The sequence below is a fragment of the Xiphias gladius genome, chromosome 17 (genome assembly GCF_016859285.1).
Source record: "Xiphias gladius isolate SHS-SW01 ecotype Sanya breed wild chromosome 17, ASM1685928v1, whole genome shotgun sequence".
Taxonomy (NCBI): domain Eukaryota; kingdom Metazoa; phylum Chordata; class Actinopteri; order Istiophoriformes; family Xiphiidae; genus Xiphias; species Xiphias gladius.
Genome location: NC_053416.1, coordinates 14,637,729 through 14,654,954, shown reverse-complemented (window position 1 = coordinate 14,654,954; position 17,226 = coordinate 14,637,729). Strand labels below are relative to the sequence as shown.

Sequence of the window (17,226 nt, the reverse complement as noted above, 5' to 3'; positions counted from 1 at the left end):
CTGTCTTTGCTATTGTTTGCAAAGAAAGCACAGTCCTTGATAATGTTTTTTAGGCTGCTTTAAGTATTAACTAACCTACCTAACTGAAACTTTTTTTTAAATTCAGTTATACAAAAAAAAAGGATTGAAAAATGCTGGCATTATACACTCATAAGAGTGTATAATAATAGGTAAATATGTATTTATATATGAACACAAACACATGTACAGTATATATATGTATACTCACAAACACACACACTCACACGCAAATTTAAATAAAATTATAATTCAACGTTATTTATGTTAAGTTAGGTACATTTGAAGCAAGTTTACATCAGACCTGTGGATTTTATTGCTAGATTTGTCAAAAGACAGCTTCTCCGTGTTCAGTTGTACATTAGTGGCCAAAATCAACATCGGAGCTGACACAAAATAATCAAGAGATTGTTGTTGTCATCGTGTGTAATTGTTAAACAAATATATAGAGCACGTTAAGTGGTCTGCTTCAATGTTCAAAAATTAACTTGGCTAATGGATGTAATGTTCAGTCTCTGGAAAATTTGTTTCTCTCCACATGCAAAATCTGAATTTAGCTTTGCATTTCCATTCAAAAGATCAGATTATAGCGCAGAGGACAGTAACCTCATTGTGGCTGCTATTATTAGTTTGCTGGTGTGACTCTAGCACAAATTAAGAGCTTTTCATTGGTGTCATGTGCATCATTTCAGATTGGGTGGATATAAAGACAATTCTTTCAGTGGCAAATGTGTGCCTTTCTCATGATCAACTCCCTGAAATGTTGAGTCTCTAAAGAGGGTCATTTGGTAAAGCGTCTATAACTCCATGCAAGAGCTGAACGTTTGAAAACCATGTTGTTCTTCTGATAGCTCAGTTGGTAGAGCAGAACAATGTTGGACTGTAGGTTATTAATGGCAGTTATCCTTAAATCGCTGATTCAATTCTGGCTCGAAGGATGTGCTTTTTGTGGGTGTCAAACATGCATTAAGGTACATTAAGTGGCCGACCTCAACGTTGGCGCGTAAACTTCGCAGTAGTGCAAAGGTTGTGGTCGTCATGTGGAAATGTCAAACAAACATGTAGAATAAGATGTGACACTCTCAACTCCCTACTTTGTTGAGTCTTTGATTCAATTCCGGCTCGAAGGATGTGCTTTTCGTTGGTGTAGTATGTGCATTAAGGTACAATAAGTGGCCGACCTCAACGTTGACGCATAAAGTACGTAGTAGAGCAAAGGGTGTGGTCGTCATGTGGAAATGTCAAACACACATGTAGAATAAGACGTGACACTCTCAACTCCCAACTTTGTTGAGTCTTTGATTCAAGTCCACCTCGAAGGATGTGCTTTTCGTTGGTGTCGTATGTGCATTAAGTGGCCAACCTCAACGTTAGACCGTGAACAGTGTAGTCAAGGGAAGGCTGTGGTCATTGTGTGGAGATGTTAAACAAACATTCAGAATAAGACGTGGCACAAAAGCAAAGTTTGGTTATTGCATGTAATGTTCAGTCTTTGCATTACAAGGTTTTCTGACGAGTTAGTTTGGTCAAGCGTCATTTTGTAATTCCATGGAAAAGCTGAACAATTAATTAAACTGCTGTTCCTTCGATAGCTCAGCTGGTAGAGCGGAGGACTGTAGGTTCATAATGGCAGTTATCCTTAGGTCGCTGGTTCAATTCCGGCTCGAAGGATGTGCTTTTCGTTGGTGTCAAACATGCATTAAGGTACATTAAGTGGCCCACCTCAACGTTGGCGCGTAAACTACGCAGTAGAGCAAAGGTTGTGGTCGTCATGTGGAAATGTCAAACAAACATGTAGAATAAGACGTGACACTCTCAACTCCCTACTTTGTTGAGTCTTTGATTCAATTCCGGCTCGAAGGATGTGCTTTTCGTTGGCGTCAAACATGCATTAAGGTACATTAAGTGGCCGACCTCAACGTTGGCGCGTAAACTACGCAGTAGAGCAAAGGGTGTGGTCGTCCTGTGGAAATGTCAAACACACATGTAGAATAAGACGTGACACTCTCAACTCCCAACTTTGTTGAGTCTTTGATTCAAGTCCACCTCGAAGGATGTGCTTTTCGTTGGTGTCGTATGTGCATTTAGTGGCCAACCTCAACGTTAAACCGTGAACAGTGTAGTCAAGGGAAGGCTGTGGTCATTGTGTGGAGATGTTAAACAAACATTCAGAATAAGATGTGGCACAAAAGCAAAGTTTGGTTATTGCATGTAATGTTCAGTCTTTGCATTACAAGGTTTTCTGACGAGTTAGTTTGGTCAAGCGTCATTTTGTAATTCCATGGAAAAGCTGAACAATTAATTAAACTGCTGTTCCTTCGATAGCTCAGCTGGTAGAGCGGAGGACTGTAGGTTCATAATGGCAGTTATCCTTAGGTCGCTGGTTCAATTCCGGCTCGAAGGATGTGCTTTTCGTTGGTGTCAAACATGCATTAAGGTACATTAAGTGGCCCACCTCAACGTTGGCGCGTAAACTACGCAGTAGAGTAAAGGTTGTGGTCGTCATGTGGAAATGTCAAACAAACATGTAGAATAAGACGTGACACTCTCAACTCCCTACTTTGTTGAGTCTTTGATTCAATTCCGGCTCGAAGTATGTGCTTTTCGTTGGCGTCAAACATGCATTAAGGTACATTAAGTGGCCCACCTCAACGTTGGCGCGTAAACTACGCAGTAGAGTAAAGGTTGTGGTCGTCATGTGGAAATGTCAAACAAACATGTAGAATAAGACGTGACACTCTCAACTCCCTACTTTGTTGAGTCTTTGATTCAATTCCGGCTCGAAGGATGTGCTTTTCGTTGGCGTCAAACATGCATTAAGGTACATTAAGTGGCCGACCTCAACGTTGGCGCGTAAACTACGCAGTAGAGCAAAGGGTGTGGTCGTCCTGTGGAAATGTCAAACACACATGTAGAATAAGACGTGACACTCTCAACTCCCAACTTTGTTGAGTCTTTGATTCAAGTCCACCTCGAAGGATGTGCTTTTCGTTGGTGTCGTATGTGCATTTAGTGGCCAACCTCAACGTTAAACCGTGAACAGTGTAGTCAAGGGAAGGCTGTGGTCATTGTGTGGAGATGTTAAACAAACATTCAGAATAAGACGTGGCACAAAAGCAAAGTTTGGTTATTGCATGTAATGTTCAGTCTTTGCATTACAAGGTTTTCTGACGAGTTAGTTTGGTCAAGCGTCATTTTGTAATTCCATGGAAAAGCTGAACAATTAATTAAACTGCTGTTCCTCGATAGCTCAGCTGGTAGAGCGGAGGACTGTAGGTTCATAATGGCAGTTATCCTTAGGTCGCTGGTTCAATTCGGCTCGAAGGATGTGCTTTTCGTTGGTGTCAAACATGCATTAAGGTACATTAAGTGGCCCACCTCAACGTTGCCAGCGTAAACTTCGCTGTAGAGTAAAGGTTGTGGTCTTCTTGTGGAAATGTCAAACAAACATGTAGAATAAGACGTGACACTCTCAACTCCCTACTTTGTTGAGTCTTTGATTCAATTCCGGCTCGAAGTATGTGCTTTTCGTTGGCGTCAAACATGCATTAAGGTACATTAAGTGGCCCACCTCAACGTTGGCGCGTAAACTACGCAGTAGAGCAAAGGTTGTGGTCGTCATGTGGAAATGTCAAACACACATGTAGAATAAGACGTGACACTCTCAACTCCCTACTTTGTTGAGTCTTTGATTCAATTCCGGCTCGAAGGATGTGCTTTTAGTTGGAGTCAAACATGCATTAAGGTACATTAAGTGGCCCACCTCAACGTTAAACCGTAAACTGTGGTCCCTGTGGAAATGTCAAACAAACATGTAGAATAAGACGACTTTGTTGAGTCTTTCATTCAATTCAGAAGGATGTGCTTGTTTTGGTGTCAAACATGCATTGCGTAAAAGTAGAGTAAAGATTGTGGTCGTCATGTGGAAATGTCAAACAAACATGTAGAATAAGGCGTGACACTCTCAACTCCTACTTTGTTGAGTCTTTGATTCAATTCATTTCGAAGGATGTGCTTTTCGTTGGCGTCAAACATGCATTAAGGTACATTAAGTGGCCGACCTCAACGTTGGCGCGTAAACTACGCAGTAGAGTAAAGGTTGTGGTCGTCATGTGGAAATGTCAAACAAACATGTAGAATAAGACGTGACACTCTCAACTCCCTACTTTGTTGAGTCTTTGATTCAATTCCGGCTCGAAGGATGTGCTTTTCGTTGGCGTCAAACATGCATTAAGGTACATTAAGTGGCCGACCTCAACGTTGGCGCGTAAACTACGCAGTAGAGCAAAGGGTGTGGTCGTCATGTGGAAATGTCAAACACACATGTAGAATAAGACGTGACACTCTCAACTCCCAACTTTGTTGAGTCTTTGATTCAAGTCCACCTCGAAGGATGTGCTTTTCGTTGGTGTCGTATGTGCATTTAGTGGCCAACCTCAACGTTAAACCGTGAACAGTGTAGTCAAGGGAAGGCTGTGGTCATTGTGTGGAGATGTTAAATAGACATTCAGAATAAGACGTGGCACCTTTAAAAAGCAAAGTTGGTTATTGCATGTAATGTTCAGTCTTTGCATTACAAGGTTTTCTGACGAGTTAGTTTGGTCAAGCGTCATTTTGTAATTCCATGGAAAAGCTGAACAATTAATTAAACTGCTGTTCCTTCGATAGCTCAGCTGGTAGAGCGGAGGACTGTAGGTTCATAATGGCAGTTATCCTTAGGTCGCTGGTTCAATTCCGCTCGAAGGATGTGCTTTTCGTTGGTGTCAAACATGCATTAAGGTACATTAAGTGGCCCACCTCAACGTTCGCGCGTAAACAACGCAGTAGAAAAAAGATTGTGGTCGTCATGTGCAAATGTCAAACAAACATGTAGAATAAGACGTGACACTCTCAACTCCCTACTTTGTAGAGTCTTTCATTCAATTCCGGCAAGAAGGATGTGCTTTTCGTTGGCGTCAAACATGCATTAAGGTACATTAAGTGGCCGACCTCAACGTCGGCGCGTAAACTACATGATAGAGCAAAGGGTGTGGTCGTCCTGTGGAAATGTCAAACACACATGTAGAATAAGACGTGACACTCTCAACTCCCAACTTTGTTGAGTCTTTGATTCAAGTCCACCTCGAAGGATGTGCTTTTCGTTGGTGTCGTATGTGCATTTAGTGGCCAACCTCAACGTTAAACCGTGAACAGTGTAGTCAAGGGAAGGCTGTGGTCATTGTGTGGAGATGTTAAATAGACATTCAGAATAAGACGTGGCACTCTATCAATATTGTTGAGTCTTTAAAAAGCAAAGTTGGTTATTGCATGTAATGTTCAGTCTTTGCATTACAAGGTTTTCTGACGAGTTAGTTTGGTCGAGCGTCATTTTGTAATTCCAGCGAAAAGCTGAACAATTAATTAAACTGCTGTTCCTTCGATAGCTCAGCTGGTAGAGCGGAGGACTGTAGGTTCATAATGGCAGTTATCCTTAGGTCGCTGGTTCAATTCCGGCTCGAAGGATGTGCTTTTCGTTGGTGTCAAACATGCATTAAGGTACATTAAGTGGCCGACCTCAACGTTGGCGCGTAAACTACGCAGTAGAGTAAAGGTTGTGGTCGTCATGTGGAAATGTCAAACAAACATGTAGAATAAGACGTGACACTCTCAACTCCCTACTTTGTTGAGTCTTTGATTCAATTCCGGCTCGAAGGATGTGCTTTTCGTTGGCGTCAAACATGCATTAAGGTACATTAAGTGGCCGACCTCAACGTTGGCGCGTAAACTACGCAGTAGAGCAAAGGGTGTGGTCGTCCTGTGGAAATGTCAAACACACATGTAGAATAAGACGTGACACTCTCAACTCCCAACTTTGTTGAGTCTTTGATTCAAGTCCACCTCGAAGGATGTGCTTTTCGTTGGTGTCGTATGTGCATTTAGTGGCCAACCTCAACGTTAAACCGTGAACAGTGTAGTCAAGGGAAGGCTGTGGTCATTGTGTGGAGATGTTAAATAGACATTCAGAATAAGACGTGGCACTCTATCAATATTGTTGAGTCTTTAAAAAGCAAAGTTGGTTATTGCATGTAATGTTCAGTCTTTGCATTACAAGGTTTTCTGACGAGTTAGTTTGGTCAAGCGTCATTTTGTAATTCCATGGAAAAGCTGAACAATTAATTAAACTGCTGTTCCTTCGATAGCTCAGCTGGTAGAGCGGAGGACTGTAGGTTCATAATGGCAGTTATCCTTAGGTCGCTGGTTCAATTCGGCTCGAAGGATGTGCTTTTCGTTGGTGTCAAACATGCATTAAGGTACATAAAGTGGCCCACCTCAACGTTGGCGCGTAAACAACGCAGTAGAACAAAGATTGTGGTCGTCACGTGCAAATGTCAAACAAACATGTAGAATAAGAGGTGCTACTCTCAGCTCCCTACTTTGTTGAGTCTTTGATTCAATTCCGGCTCGAAGGATGTGCTTTTCGTTGGTGTCAAACATGCATTAAGGTACATTAAGTGGCCGACCTCAACGTTGGCGCGTAAACTACGCAGTAGAGCAAAGGGTGTGGTCGTCATGTGGAAATGTCAAACACACATGTAGAATAAGACGTGACACTCTCAACTCTCAACTCCCAACTTTGTTGAGTCTTTGATTCAAGTCCACCTCGAAGGATGTGCTTTTCGTTGGTGTCGTATGTGCATTTAGTGGCCAACCTCAACGTTAAACCGTGAACAGTGTAGTCAAGGGAAGGCTGTGGTCATTGTGTGGAGATGTTAAATAGACATTCAGAATAAGACGTGGCACTCTATCAATATTGTTGAGTCTTTAAAAAGCAAAGTTGGTTATTGCATGTAATGTTCAGTCTTTGCATTACAAGGTTTTCTGACGAGTTAGTTTGGTCGAGCGTCATTTTGTAATTCCAGCGAAAAGCTGAACAATTAATTAAACTGCTGTTCCTTCGATAGCTCAGCTGGTAGAGCGGAGGACTGTAGGTTCATAATGGCAGTTATCCTTAGGTCGCTGGTTCAATTCCGGCTCGAAGGATGTGCTTTTCGTTGGTGTCAAACATGCATTAAGGTACATTAAGTGGCCGACCTCAACGTTGGCGCGTAAACTACGCAGTAGAGTAAAGGTTGTGGTCGTCATGTGGAAATGTCAAACAAACATGTAGAATAAGACGTGACACTCTCAACTCCCTACTTTGTTGAGTCTTTGATTCAATTCCGGCTCGAAGGATGTGCTTTTCGTTGGCGTCAAACATGCATTAAGGTACATTAAGTGGCCGACCTCAACGTTGGCGCGTAAACTACGCAGTAGAGCAAAGGGTGTGGTCGTCATGTGGAAATGTCAAACACACATGTAGAATAAGACGTGACACTCTCAACTCCCAACTTTGTTGAGTCTTTGATTCAAGTCCACCTCGAAGGATGTGCTTTTCGTTGGTGTCGTATGTGCATTTAGTGGCCAACCTCAACGTTAAACCGTGAACAGTGTAGTCAAGGGAAGGCTGTGGTCATTGTGTGGAGATGTTAAATAGACATTCAGAATAAGACGTGGCACTCTATCAATATTGTTGAGTCTTTAAAAAGCAAAGTTGGTTATTGCATGTAATGTTCAGTCTTTGCATTACAAGGTTTTCTGACGAGTTAGTTTGGTCGAGCGTCATTTTGTAATTCCAGCGAAAAGCTGAACAATTAATTAAACTGCTGTTCCTTCGATAGCTCAGCTGGTAGAGCGGAGGACTGTAGGTTCATAATGGCAGTTATCCTTAGGTCGCTGGTTCAATTCCGGCTCGAAGGATGTGCTTTTCGTTGGTGTCAAACATGCATTAAGGTACATTAAGTGGCCCACCTCAACGTTCGCGCGTAAACAACGCAGTAGAAAAAAGATTGTGGTCGTCATGTGCAAATGTCAAACAAACATGTAGAATAAGACGTGCTACTCTCAGCTCCCTACTTTGTAGAGTCTTTCATTCAATTCCGGCAAGAAGGATGTGCTTTTCGTTGGTGTCAAACATGCATTAAGGTACATTAAGTGGCCGACCTCAACGTTCGCGCGTAAACAATGCAGTAGAACAAAGATTGTGGTCGTCATGTTGAAATGTCAAACAAACATGTAGAATAAGACGTGACACTCTCAACTCCCTACTTTGTTGAGTCTTTGATTCAATTCCGGCTCGAAGGATGTGCTTTTCGTTGGTGTCAAACATGCATTAAGGTACATTAAGTGGCCGACCTCAACGTTGGCGCGTAAACTACGCAGTAGAGTAAAGGTTGTGGTCGTCATGTGGAAATGTCAAACAAACATGTAGAATAAGACGTGACACTCTCAACTCCCTACTTTGTTGAGTCTTTGATTCAATTCCGGCTCGAAGGATGTGCTTTTCGTTGGTGTCAAACATGCATTAAGGTACATTAAGTGGCCCACCTCAACGTTCGCGCGTAAACAACGCAGTAGAAAGAAGATTGTGGTCGTCATGTGGAAATGTCAAACAAACATGTAGAATAAGACGTGCTACTCTCAGCTCCCTACTTTGTAGAGTCTTTCATTCAATTCCGGCAAGAAGGATGTGCTTTTCGTTGGTGTCAAACATGCATTAAGGTACATTAAGTGGCCCACCTCAACGTTGGCGCGTAAACTACGCAGTAGAGTAAAGATTGTGGTCGTCATGTGGAAATGTCTCACAAACATGTAGAATAAGACGTGACACTCTCAACTGCCTACTTTGTTGAGTCTTTGATTCAATTCCGGCTCGAAGGATGTGCTTTTCGTTGGCGTCAAACATGCATTAAGGTACATTAAGTGGCCGACCTCAACGTTGGCGCGTAAACTACGCAGTAGAGTAAAGGTTGTGGTCGTCATGTGGAAATGTCAAACAAACATGTAGAATAAGACGTGACACTCTCAACTCCCTACTTTGTTGAGTCTTTGATTCAATTCCGGCTCGAAGGATGTGCTTTTGGCGTCAAACATGCATTAAGGTACATTAAGTGGCCGACCTCAACGTTGGCGCGTAAACTACGCAGTAGAGCAAAGGGTGTGGTCGTCATGTGGAAATGTCAAACACACATGTAGAATAAGACGTGACACTCTCAACTCCCAACTTTGTTGAGTCTTTGATTCAAGTCCACCTCGAAGGATGTGCTTTTCGTTGGTGTCGTATGTGCATTTAGTGGCCAACCTCAACGTTAAACCGTGAACAGTGTAGTCAAGGGAAGGCTGTGGTCATTGTGTGGAGATGTTAAATAGACATTCAGAATAAGACGTGGCACTCTATCAATATTGTTGAGTCTTTAAAAAGCAAAGTTGGTTATTGCATGTAATGTTCAGTCTTTGCATTACAAGGTTTTCTGACGAGTTAGTTTGGTCAAGCGTCATTTTGTAATTCCATGGAAAAGCTGAACAATTAATTAAACTGCTGTTCCTTCGATAGCTCAGCTGGTAGAGCGGAGGACTGTAGGTTCATAATGGCAGTTATCCTTAGGTCGCTGGTTCAATTCCGGCTCGAAGGATGTGCTTTTCGTTGGTGTCAAACATGCATTAAGGTACATTAAGTGGCCCACCTCAACGTTCGCGCGTAAACAACGCAGTAGAACAAAGATTGTGGTCGTCATGTGCAAATGTCAAACAAACATGTAGAATAAGACGTGACACTCTCAACTCCCTACTTTGTTGAGTCTTTGATTCAATTCCGGCTCGAAGGATGTGCTTTTCGTTGGTGTCAAACATGCATTAAGGTACATTAAGTGGCCGACCTCAACGTTGGCGCGTAAACTACGCAGTAGAGCAAAGGGTGTGGTCGTCATGTGGAAATGTCAAACACACATGTAGAATAAGACGTGACACTCTCAACTCCCAACTCCCAACTTTGTTGAGTCTTTGATTCAAGTCCACCTCGAAGGATGTGCTTTTCGTTGGTGTCGTATGTGCATTTAGTGGCCAACCTCAACGTTAAACCGTGAACAGTGTAGTCAAGGAAGGCTGTGGTCATTGTGTGGAGATGTTAAATAGACATTCAGAATAAGACGTGGCACTCTATCAATATTGTTGAGTCTTTAAAAAGCAAAGTTGGTTATTGCATGTAATGTTCAGTCTTTGCATTACAAGGTTTTCTGACGAGTTAGTTTGGTCAAGCGTCATTTTGTAATTCCATGGAAAAGCTGAACAATTAATTAAACTGCTGTTCCTTCGATAGCTCAGCTGGTAGAGCGGAGGACTGTAGGTTCATAATGGCAGTTATCCTTAGGTCGCTGGTTCAATTCCGGCTCGAAGGATGTGCTTTTCGTTGGTGTCAAACATGCATTAAGGTACATTAAGTGGCCGACCTCAACGTTGGCGCGTAAACTACGCAGTAGAGTAAAGGTTGTGGTCGTCATGTGGAAATGTCAAACAAACATGTAGAATAAGACGTGACACTCTCAACTCCCTACTTTGTTGAGTCTTTGATTCAATTCCGGCTCGAAGGATGTGCTTTTCGTTGGCGTCAAACATGCATTAAGGTACATTAAGTGGCCCACCTCAACGTTGGCGCGTAAACTACGCAGTAGAGCAAAGGGTGTGGTCGTCCTGTGGAAATGTCAAACACACATGTAGAATAAGACGTGACACTCTCAACTCCCAACTTTGTTGAGTCTTTGATTCAACTCCACCTCGAAGGATGTGCTTTTCGTTGGTGTCGTATGTGCATTTAGTGGCCAATCTCAACGTTAAACCGTGAACAGTGTAGTCAAGGGAAGGCTGTGGTCATTGTGTGGAGATGTTAAATAGACATTCAGAATAAGACGTGGCACAAAAGCAAAGTTTGGTTATTGCATGTAATGTTCAGTCTTTGCATTACAAGGTTTTCTGACGAGTTAGTTTGGTCAAGCGTCATTTTGTAATTCCATGCAAAAGCTGAACAATTAATTAAACTGCTGTTCCTTCGATAGCTCAGCTGGTAGAGCGGAGGACTGTAGGTTCATAATGGCAGTTATCCTTAGGTCGCTGGTTCAATTCCGGCTCGAAGGATGTGCTTTTCGTTGGTGTCAAACATGCATTAAGGTACATTAAGTGGCCCACCTCAACGTTCGCGCGTAAACAACGCAGTAGAAAAAAGATTGTGGTCGTCATGTGCAAATGTCAAACAAACATGTAGAATAAGACGTGACACTCTCAACTCCCTACTTTGTTGAGTCTTTGATTCAATTCCGGCTCGAAGGATGTGCTTTTCGTTGGTGTCAAACATGCATTAAGGTACATTAAGTGGCCGACCTCAACGTTGGCGCGTAAACTACGCAGTAGAGCAAAGGGTGTGGTCGTCATGTGGAAATGTCAAACACACATGTAGAATAAGACGTGACACTCTCAACTCCCAACTTTGTTGAGTCTTTGATTCAAGTCCACCTCGAAGGATGTGCTTTTCGTTGGTGTCGTATGTGCATTTAGTGGCCAACCTCAACGTTAAACCGTGAACAGTGTAGTCAAGGGAAGGCTGTGGTCATTGTGTGGAGATGTTAAATAGACATTCAGAATAAGACGTGGCACTCTATCAATATTGTTGAGTCTTTAAAAAGCAAAGTTGGTTATTGCATGTAATGTTCAGTCTTTGCATTACAAGGTTTTCTGACGAGTTAGTTTGGTCGAGCGTCATTTTGTAATTCCATGGAAAAGCTGAACAATTAATTAAACTGCTGTTCCTTCGATAGCTCAGCTGGTAGAGCGGAGGACTGTAGGTTCATAATGGCAGTTATCCTTAGGTCGCTGGTTCAATTCCGGCTCGAAGGATGTGCTTTTCGTTGGTGTCAAACATGCATTAAGGTACATTAAGTGGCCCACCTCAACGTTCGCGCGTAAACAACGCAGTAGAGTAAAGGTTGTGGTCGTCATGTGGAAATGTCAAACAAACATGTAGAATAAGACGTGACACTCTCAACTCCCTACTTTGTTGAGTCTTTGATTCAATTCCGGCTCGAAGGATGTGCTTTTCGTTGGCGTCAAACATGCATTAAGGTACATTAAGTGGCCGACCTCAACGTTGGTGCGTAAACTACGCAGTAGAGCAAAGGGTGTGGTCGTCATGTGGAAATGTCAAACACACATGTAGAATAAGACGTGACACTCTCAACTCCCAACTTTGTTGAGTCTTTGATTCAAGTCCACCTCGAAGGATGTGCTTTTCGTTGGTGTCGTATGTGCATTTAGTGGCCAACCTCAACGTTAAACCGTGAACAGTGTAGTCAAGGGAAGGCTGTGGTCATTGTGTGGAGATGTTAAATAGACATTCAGAATAAGACGTGGCACTCTATCAATATTGTTGAGTCTTTAAAAAGCAAAGTTGGTTATTGCATGTAATGTTCAGTCTTTGCATTACAAGGTTTTTTGACGAGTTAGTTTGGTCGAGCGTCATTTTGTAATTCCAGCGAAAAGCTGAACAATTAATCAAACTGCTGTTCCTTCGATAGCTCAGCTGGTAGAGCGGAGGACTGTAGGTTCACAATGGTAGTTATCCTTAGGTCGCTGGTTCAATTCCTTTCCGAAGGATGTGCTTTTCGTTGGTGTCAAACATGCATTAAGGTACATTAAGTGGCCGACCTCAACGTTCGCGCGTAAACAACGCAGTAGAAAAAAGATTGTGGTCGTCATGTGCAAATGTCAAACAAACATGTAGAATAAGACGTGACACTCTCAACTCCCTACTTTGTTGAGTCTTTGATTCAATTCCGGCAAGAAGGATGTGCTTTTCGTTGGCGTCAAACATGCATTAAGGTACATTAAGTGGCCGACCTCAACGTCGGTAGCGTAAACAACGCAGTAGATCAAAGTTTGTGGTCGTCATGTGGAAATGTCAAACACACATGTAGAATAAGACGTGACACTCTCAACTCCACACTTTGTTGAGTCTTTGATTCAAGTCCACCTCGAAGGATGTGCTTTTCGTTGGTGTCGTATGTGCATTTAGTGGCCAATCTCAACGTTAAACCGTGAAAAGTGTAGTCAAGGGAAGGCTGTGGTCATTGTGTGGAGATGTTAAATAGACATTCAGAATAAGACGTGGCACCTATCAATATTGTTGAAAAAGCAAAGTTGGTTATTGCATGTAATGTTCAGTCTTTGCATTACAAGGTTTTCTGACGAGTTAGTTTGGTCAGCGTCATTTTGTAATTCCAGCGAAAAGCTGAACAATTAATTAAACTGCTGTTCCTTCGATAGCTCAGCTGGTAGAGCGGAGGACTGTAGGTTCATAATGGCAGTTATCCTTAGGTCGCTGGTTCAATTCCGGCTCGAAGGATGTGCTTTTCGTTGGTGTCAAACATGCATTAAGGTACATTAAGTGGCCGACCTCAACGTTGGTAGCGTAAACAACGCAGTAGAGTAAAGGTTGTGGTCGTCATGTGGAAATGTCAAACACACATGTAGAATAAGACGTGACACTCTCAACTCCCAACTTTGTTGAGTCTTTGATTCAATTCCGGCTCGAAGGATGTGCTTTTCGTTGGTGTCAAACATGCATTAAGGTACATTAAGTGGCCGACCTCAACGTTATGCGTAAACTACGCAGTAGAGCAAAGGTGTGGTCGTCATGTGGAAATGTCAAACACACATGTAGAATAAGACGTGACACTCTCAACTCCCAACTTTGTTGAGTCTTTGATTCAAGTCCACCTCGAAGGATGTGCTTTTCGTTGGTGTCGTATGTGCATTTAGTGGCCAATCTCAACGTTAAACCGTGAACAGTGTAGTCAAGGGAAGGCTGTGGTCATTGTGTGGAGATGTTAAATAGACATTCAGAATAAGACGTGGCACTCTATCAATATTGTTGAGTCTTTAAAAAGCAAAGTTGGTTATTGCATGTAATGTTCAGTCTTTGCATTACAAGGTTTTCTGACGAGTTAGTTTGGTCAAGCGTCATTTTGTAATTCCATGGAAAAGCTGAACAATTAATTAAACTGCTGTTCCTTCGATAGCTCAGCTGGTAGAGCGGAGGACTGTAGGTTCATAATGGCAGTTATCCTTAGGTCGCTGGTTCAATTCAGCCTCGAAGGATGTGCTTTTCGTTGGTGTCAAACATGCATTAAGGTACATTAAGTGGCCCACCTCAACGTTGGCAGCGTAAACAACGCAGTAGAGTAAAAGATTGTGGTCGTCATGTGCAAATGTCAAACAAACATGTAGAATAAGACGTGACACTCTCAACTCCCTACTTTGTTGAGTCTTTGATTCAATTCCGGCTCGAAGGATGTGCTTTTCGTTGGCGTCAAACATGCATTAAGGTACATTAAGTGGCCGACCTCAACGTTGGCGCGTAAACTACGCAGTAGAGCAAAGGGTGTGGTCGTCATGTGGAAATGTCAAACACACATGTAGAATAAGACGTGACACTCTCAACTCCCAACTTTGTTGAGTCTTTGATTCAACTCCACCTCGAAGGATGTGCTTTTCGTTGGTGTCGTATGTGCATTTAGTGGCCAACCTCAACGTTAAACCGTGAACAGTGTAGTCAAGGGAAGGCTGTGGTCATTGTGTGGAGATGTTAAATAGACATTCAGAATAAGACGTGGCACAAAAGCAAAGTTTGGTTATTGCATGTAATGTTCAGTCTTTGCATTACAAGGTTTTCTGACGAGTTAGTTTGGTCAAGCGTCATTTTGTAATTCCATGCAAAAGCTGAACAATTAATTAAACTGCTGTTCCTTCGATAGCTCAGCTGGTAGAGCGGAGGACTGTAGGTTCATAATGGCAGTTATCCTTAGGTCGCTGGTTCAATTCCGGCTCGAAGGATGTGCTTTTCGTTGGTGTCAAACATGCATTAAGGTACATTAAGTGGCCGACCTCAACGTTGGTAGCGTAAACAACATGATAGAAAAAGATTGTGGTCGTCCTGTGGAAATGTCAAACACACATGTAGAATAAGACGTGACACTCTCAGCTCCCTACTTTGTTGAGTCTTTGATTCAATTCCGGCGCGAAGGATGTGCTTTTCGTTGGCGTCAAACATGCATTAAGGTACATTAAGTGGCCGACCTCAACGTTGGTAGCGTAAACTACGCAGTAGAGCAAAGGGTGTGGTCGTCATGTGGAAATGTCAAACACACATGTAGAATAAGACGTGACACTCTCAACTCCCAACTTTGTTGAGTCTTTGATTCAAGTCCACCTCGAAGGATGTGCTTTTCGTTGGTGTCGTATGTGCATTTAGTGGCCAATCTCAACGTTAAACCGTGAACAGTGTAGTCAAGGGAAGGCTGTGGTCATTGTGTGGAGATGTTAAATAGACATTCAGAATAAGACGTGGCACTCTATCAATATTGTTGAGTCTTTAAAAAGCAAAGTTGGTTATTGCATGTAATGTTCAGTCTTTGCATTACAAGGTTTTCTGACGAGTTAGTTTGGTCAAGCGTCATTTTGTAATTCCATGGAAAAGCTGAACAATTAATTAAACTGCTGTTCCTTCGATAGCTCAGCTGGTAGAGCGGAGGACTGTAGGTTCATAATGGCAGTTATCCTTAGGTCGCTGGTTCAATTCTGGCTCGAAGGATGTGCTTTTCGTTGGTGTCAAACATGCATTAAGGTACATTAAGTGGCCCACCTCAACATTCGCGCGTAAACAACGCAGTAGAACAAAGATTGTGGTCGTCATGTGGAAATGTCAAACAAACATGTAGAATAAGACGTGCTACTCTCAGCTCCCTACTTTGTTGAGTCTTTGATTCAATTCCGGCTAGAAGGATGTGCTTTTCGTTGGTGTCAAACATGCATTAAGGTACATTAAGTGGCCGACCTCAACGTTGGCGCGTAAACTACGCAGTAGAGCAAAGGTTGTGGTCTTCATGTGGAAATGTCAAACAAACATGTAGAATAAGACGTGACACTCTCAACTCCCTACTTTGTTGAGTCTTTGATTCAATTCCGGCTAAAGGGATGTGCTTTTCGTTGGTGTCAAACATGCATTAAGGTACATTAAGTGGCTGACCTCAACGTTAAACCGTGAACAGTGTAGTCAAGGGAAGGCTGTGGTCATTGAGTGGAGATGTTAAAGAAACATTCAGAATAAGACGTGGCACTCTATCAATATTGTTGAGTCTTTAAAAAGCAAAGTTTGGTTATTGCATGTAATGTTCAGTCTTAGGTTTCCTTATGAGTTAGTTTGGTCAAGCGTCATTTTGTAATTCCCTACTTTTTGTTGTTGTCATATGTGCAGTAAGTGGCAAACCTCAATGTTAACCCGTGAACAACTTATTCAAGGGATGATTGTGGTCATCATGTGGAGATGTTAAATAAACATTTAGAAATAGATGTGGTATTGTTAGGTTCAACTATTAATACTGTTGAGTGTTTGAAAAGCAAAGTTTGGTTATTGCATGTTATTGCATTGTAATTACTTTGAAAAGCTGAACAATTGAATGCAACTGTTCCTTCGATAGCTCAGCTGGTAGAGCCGAGGACTGTAGGTTCATAATGGCAGTTATCCTTAGGTCCCCGGTTCAGTTCCATAGTCATAGGTACATTAAGTGGCTGACCGCAACATAAATGCTGAAACAATGCAGTCAAGGGAAGGTCATGTCGTTATGGGAAATATTTAAACATTTATAGAATAAGATATGGATTTTGTCAGGCTCAACTCCACATACTGTTGAGTCTTTGAAAAGGACTCAACAAGGTTGCGTGTGATTTCCAGTCTTTGCATTACGTTTTCTTCAGAGTTCATTTCTAAACAATTGTGCCTCTCAATCTTGTGTTTTTCGTCGGTGTCATAGGTACCTGTTCAGATGACATGAATGTAAAGACAACTGTTTTCAGAGACATAGGTTTCAGTGTTTGATTTGTCTGGACCAAGAAAAAATCTTCTCCACTTTTGTATTAAGTAGCTGACCTAAACTTTGACGTGTATACAACATAGTCAAGGGGATCATGACGGAAGTCACAGTGACCGTGGTGAAAGCATCCGTCTGTAACTCCGTGCAATGGTTGAACAATTGAAAATAATGTTCTCCAAATAGGTCAGCTGGTAGAGCGGAGTACTGTGCTTTTCGTTGGTGTCATATATACCTGTTCAGATTACATGAATGTAAAAACAATACTTTAAAGAGAATTAGGTTTCAATGTTTGATTTTTTTTTTAAAATCTCAACGTGGTCTTGTATACAACTTAGTCGAGGCGAGGTTGTGGAGTCTGTGTGTAACTCCCTGCAAAAGCTGAACAATTGAATGACATGCTCTCCCTTCAATAGCTCAGCTGGTAAAGTGGAGGACTGTA

The 17,226-nt window shown here is 42.2% G+C and overlaps 15 non-coding genes across 15 annotated transcripts; all 15 read left to right on the top strand.

Annotated features, from left to right (window-relative positions):
- Positions 1-1,600: 1,600 nt before the first annotated feature.
- Positions 1,601-1,689, top strand: trnay-gua. Its single transcript is given in 2 exon segments — positions 1,601-1,637; positions 1,654-1,689. It is a non-coding gene; the product is annotated as a tRNA-Tyr (tRNA).
- A 644-nt stretch (positions 1,690-2,333) lies between these two features.
- Positions 2,334-2,422, top strand: trnay-gua. The gene is given in 2 exon segments: positions 2,334-2,370; positions 2,387-2,422. It is a non-coding gene; the product is annotated as a tRNA-Tyr (tRNA).
- A 2,254-nt stretch (positions 2,423-4,676) lies between these two features.
- Positions 4,677-4,764, top strand: trnay-gua. The gene is given in 2 exon segments: positions 4,677-4,713; positions 4,730-4,764. It is a non-coding gene; the product is annotated as a tRNA-Tyr (tRNA).
- Positions 4,765-5,431: 667 nt separating this feature from the next.
- On the top strand, positions 5,432-5,520 carry trnay-gua. The gene is given in 2 exon segments: positions 5,432-5,468; positions 5,485-5,520. It is a non-coding gene; the product is annotated as a tRNA-Tyr (tRNA).
- Positions 5,521-6,187: 667 nt separating this feature from the next.
- On the top strand, positions 6,188-6,275 carry trnay-gua. The gene is given in 2 exon segments: positions 6,188-6,224; positions 6,241-6,275. It is a non-coding gene; the product is annotated as a tRNA-Tyr (tRNA).
- A 674-nt stretch (positions 6,276-6,949) lies between these two features.
- trnay-gua lies at positions 6,950-7,038 on the top strand. Its single transcript is given in 2 exon segments — positions 6,950-6,986; positions 7,003-7,038. It is a non-coding gene; the product is annotated as a tRNA-Tyr (tRNA).
- Positions 7,039-7,705: 667 nt separating this feature from the next.
- trnay-gua lies at positions 7,706-7,794 on the top strand. Its single transcript is given in 2 exon segments — positions 7,706-7,742; positions 7,759-7,794. It is a non-coding gene; the product is annotated as a tRNA-Tyr (tRNA).
- Positions 7,795-9,417: 1,623 nt separating this feature from the next.
- On the top strand, positions 9,418-9,506 carry trnay-gua. The gene is given in 2 exon segments: positions 9,418-9,454; positions 9,471-9,506. It is a non-coding gene; the product is annotated as a tRNA-Tyr (tRNA).
- A 673-nt stretch (positions 9,507-10,179) lies between these two features.
- trnay-gua lies at positions 10,180-10,268 on the top strand. The gene is given in 2 exon segments: positions 10,180-10,216; positions 10,233-10,268. It is a non-coding gene; the product is annotated as a tRNA-Tyr (tRNA).
- A 644-nt stretch (positions 10,269-10,912) lies between these two features.
- Positions 10,913-11,001, top strand: trnay-gua. The gene is given in 2 exon segments: positions 10,913-10,949; positions 10,966-11,001. It is a non-coding gene; the product is annotated as a tRNA-Tyr (tRNA).
- Positions 11,002-11,668: 667 nt separating this feature from the next.
- Positions 11,669-11,757, top strand: trnay-gua. The gene is given in 2 exon segments: positions 11,669-11,705; positions 11,722-11,757. It is a non-coding gene; the product is annotated as a tRNA-Tyr (tRNA).
- A 1,415-nt stretch (positions 11,758-13,172) lies between these two features.
- On the top strand, positions 13,173-13,261 carry trnay-gua. The gene is given in 2 exon segments: positions 13,173-13,209; positions 13,226-13,261. It is a non-coding gene; the product is annotated as a tRNA-Tyr (tRNA).
- A 666-nt stretch (positions 13,262-13,927) lies between these two features.
- trnay-gua lies at positions 13,928-14,016 on the top strand. The gene is given in 2 exon segments: positions 13,928-13,964; positions 13,981-14,016. It is a non-coding gene; the product is annotated as a tRNA-Tyr (tRNA).
- A 646-nt stretch (positions 14,017-14,662) lies between these two features.
- trnay-gua lies at positions 14,663-14,751 on the top strand. The gene is given in 2 exon segments: positions 14,663-14,699; positions 14,716-14,751. It is a non-coding gene; the product is annotated as a tRNA-Tyr (tRNA).
- Positions 14,752-15,419: 668 nt separating this feature from the next.
- Positions 15,420-15,508, top strand: trnay-gua. Its single transcript is given in 2 exon segments — positions 15,420-15,456; positions 15,473-15,508. It is a non-coding gene; the product is annotated as a tRNA-Tyr (tRNA).
- Positions 15,509-17,226: the final 1,718 nt, after the last annotated feature.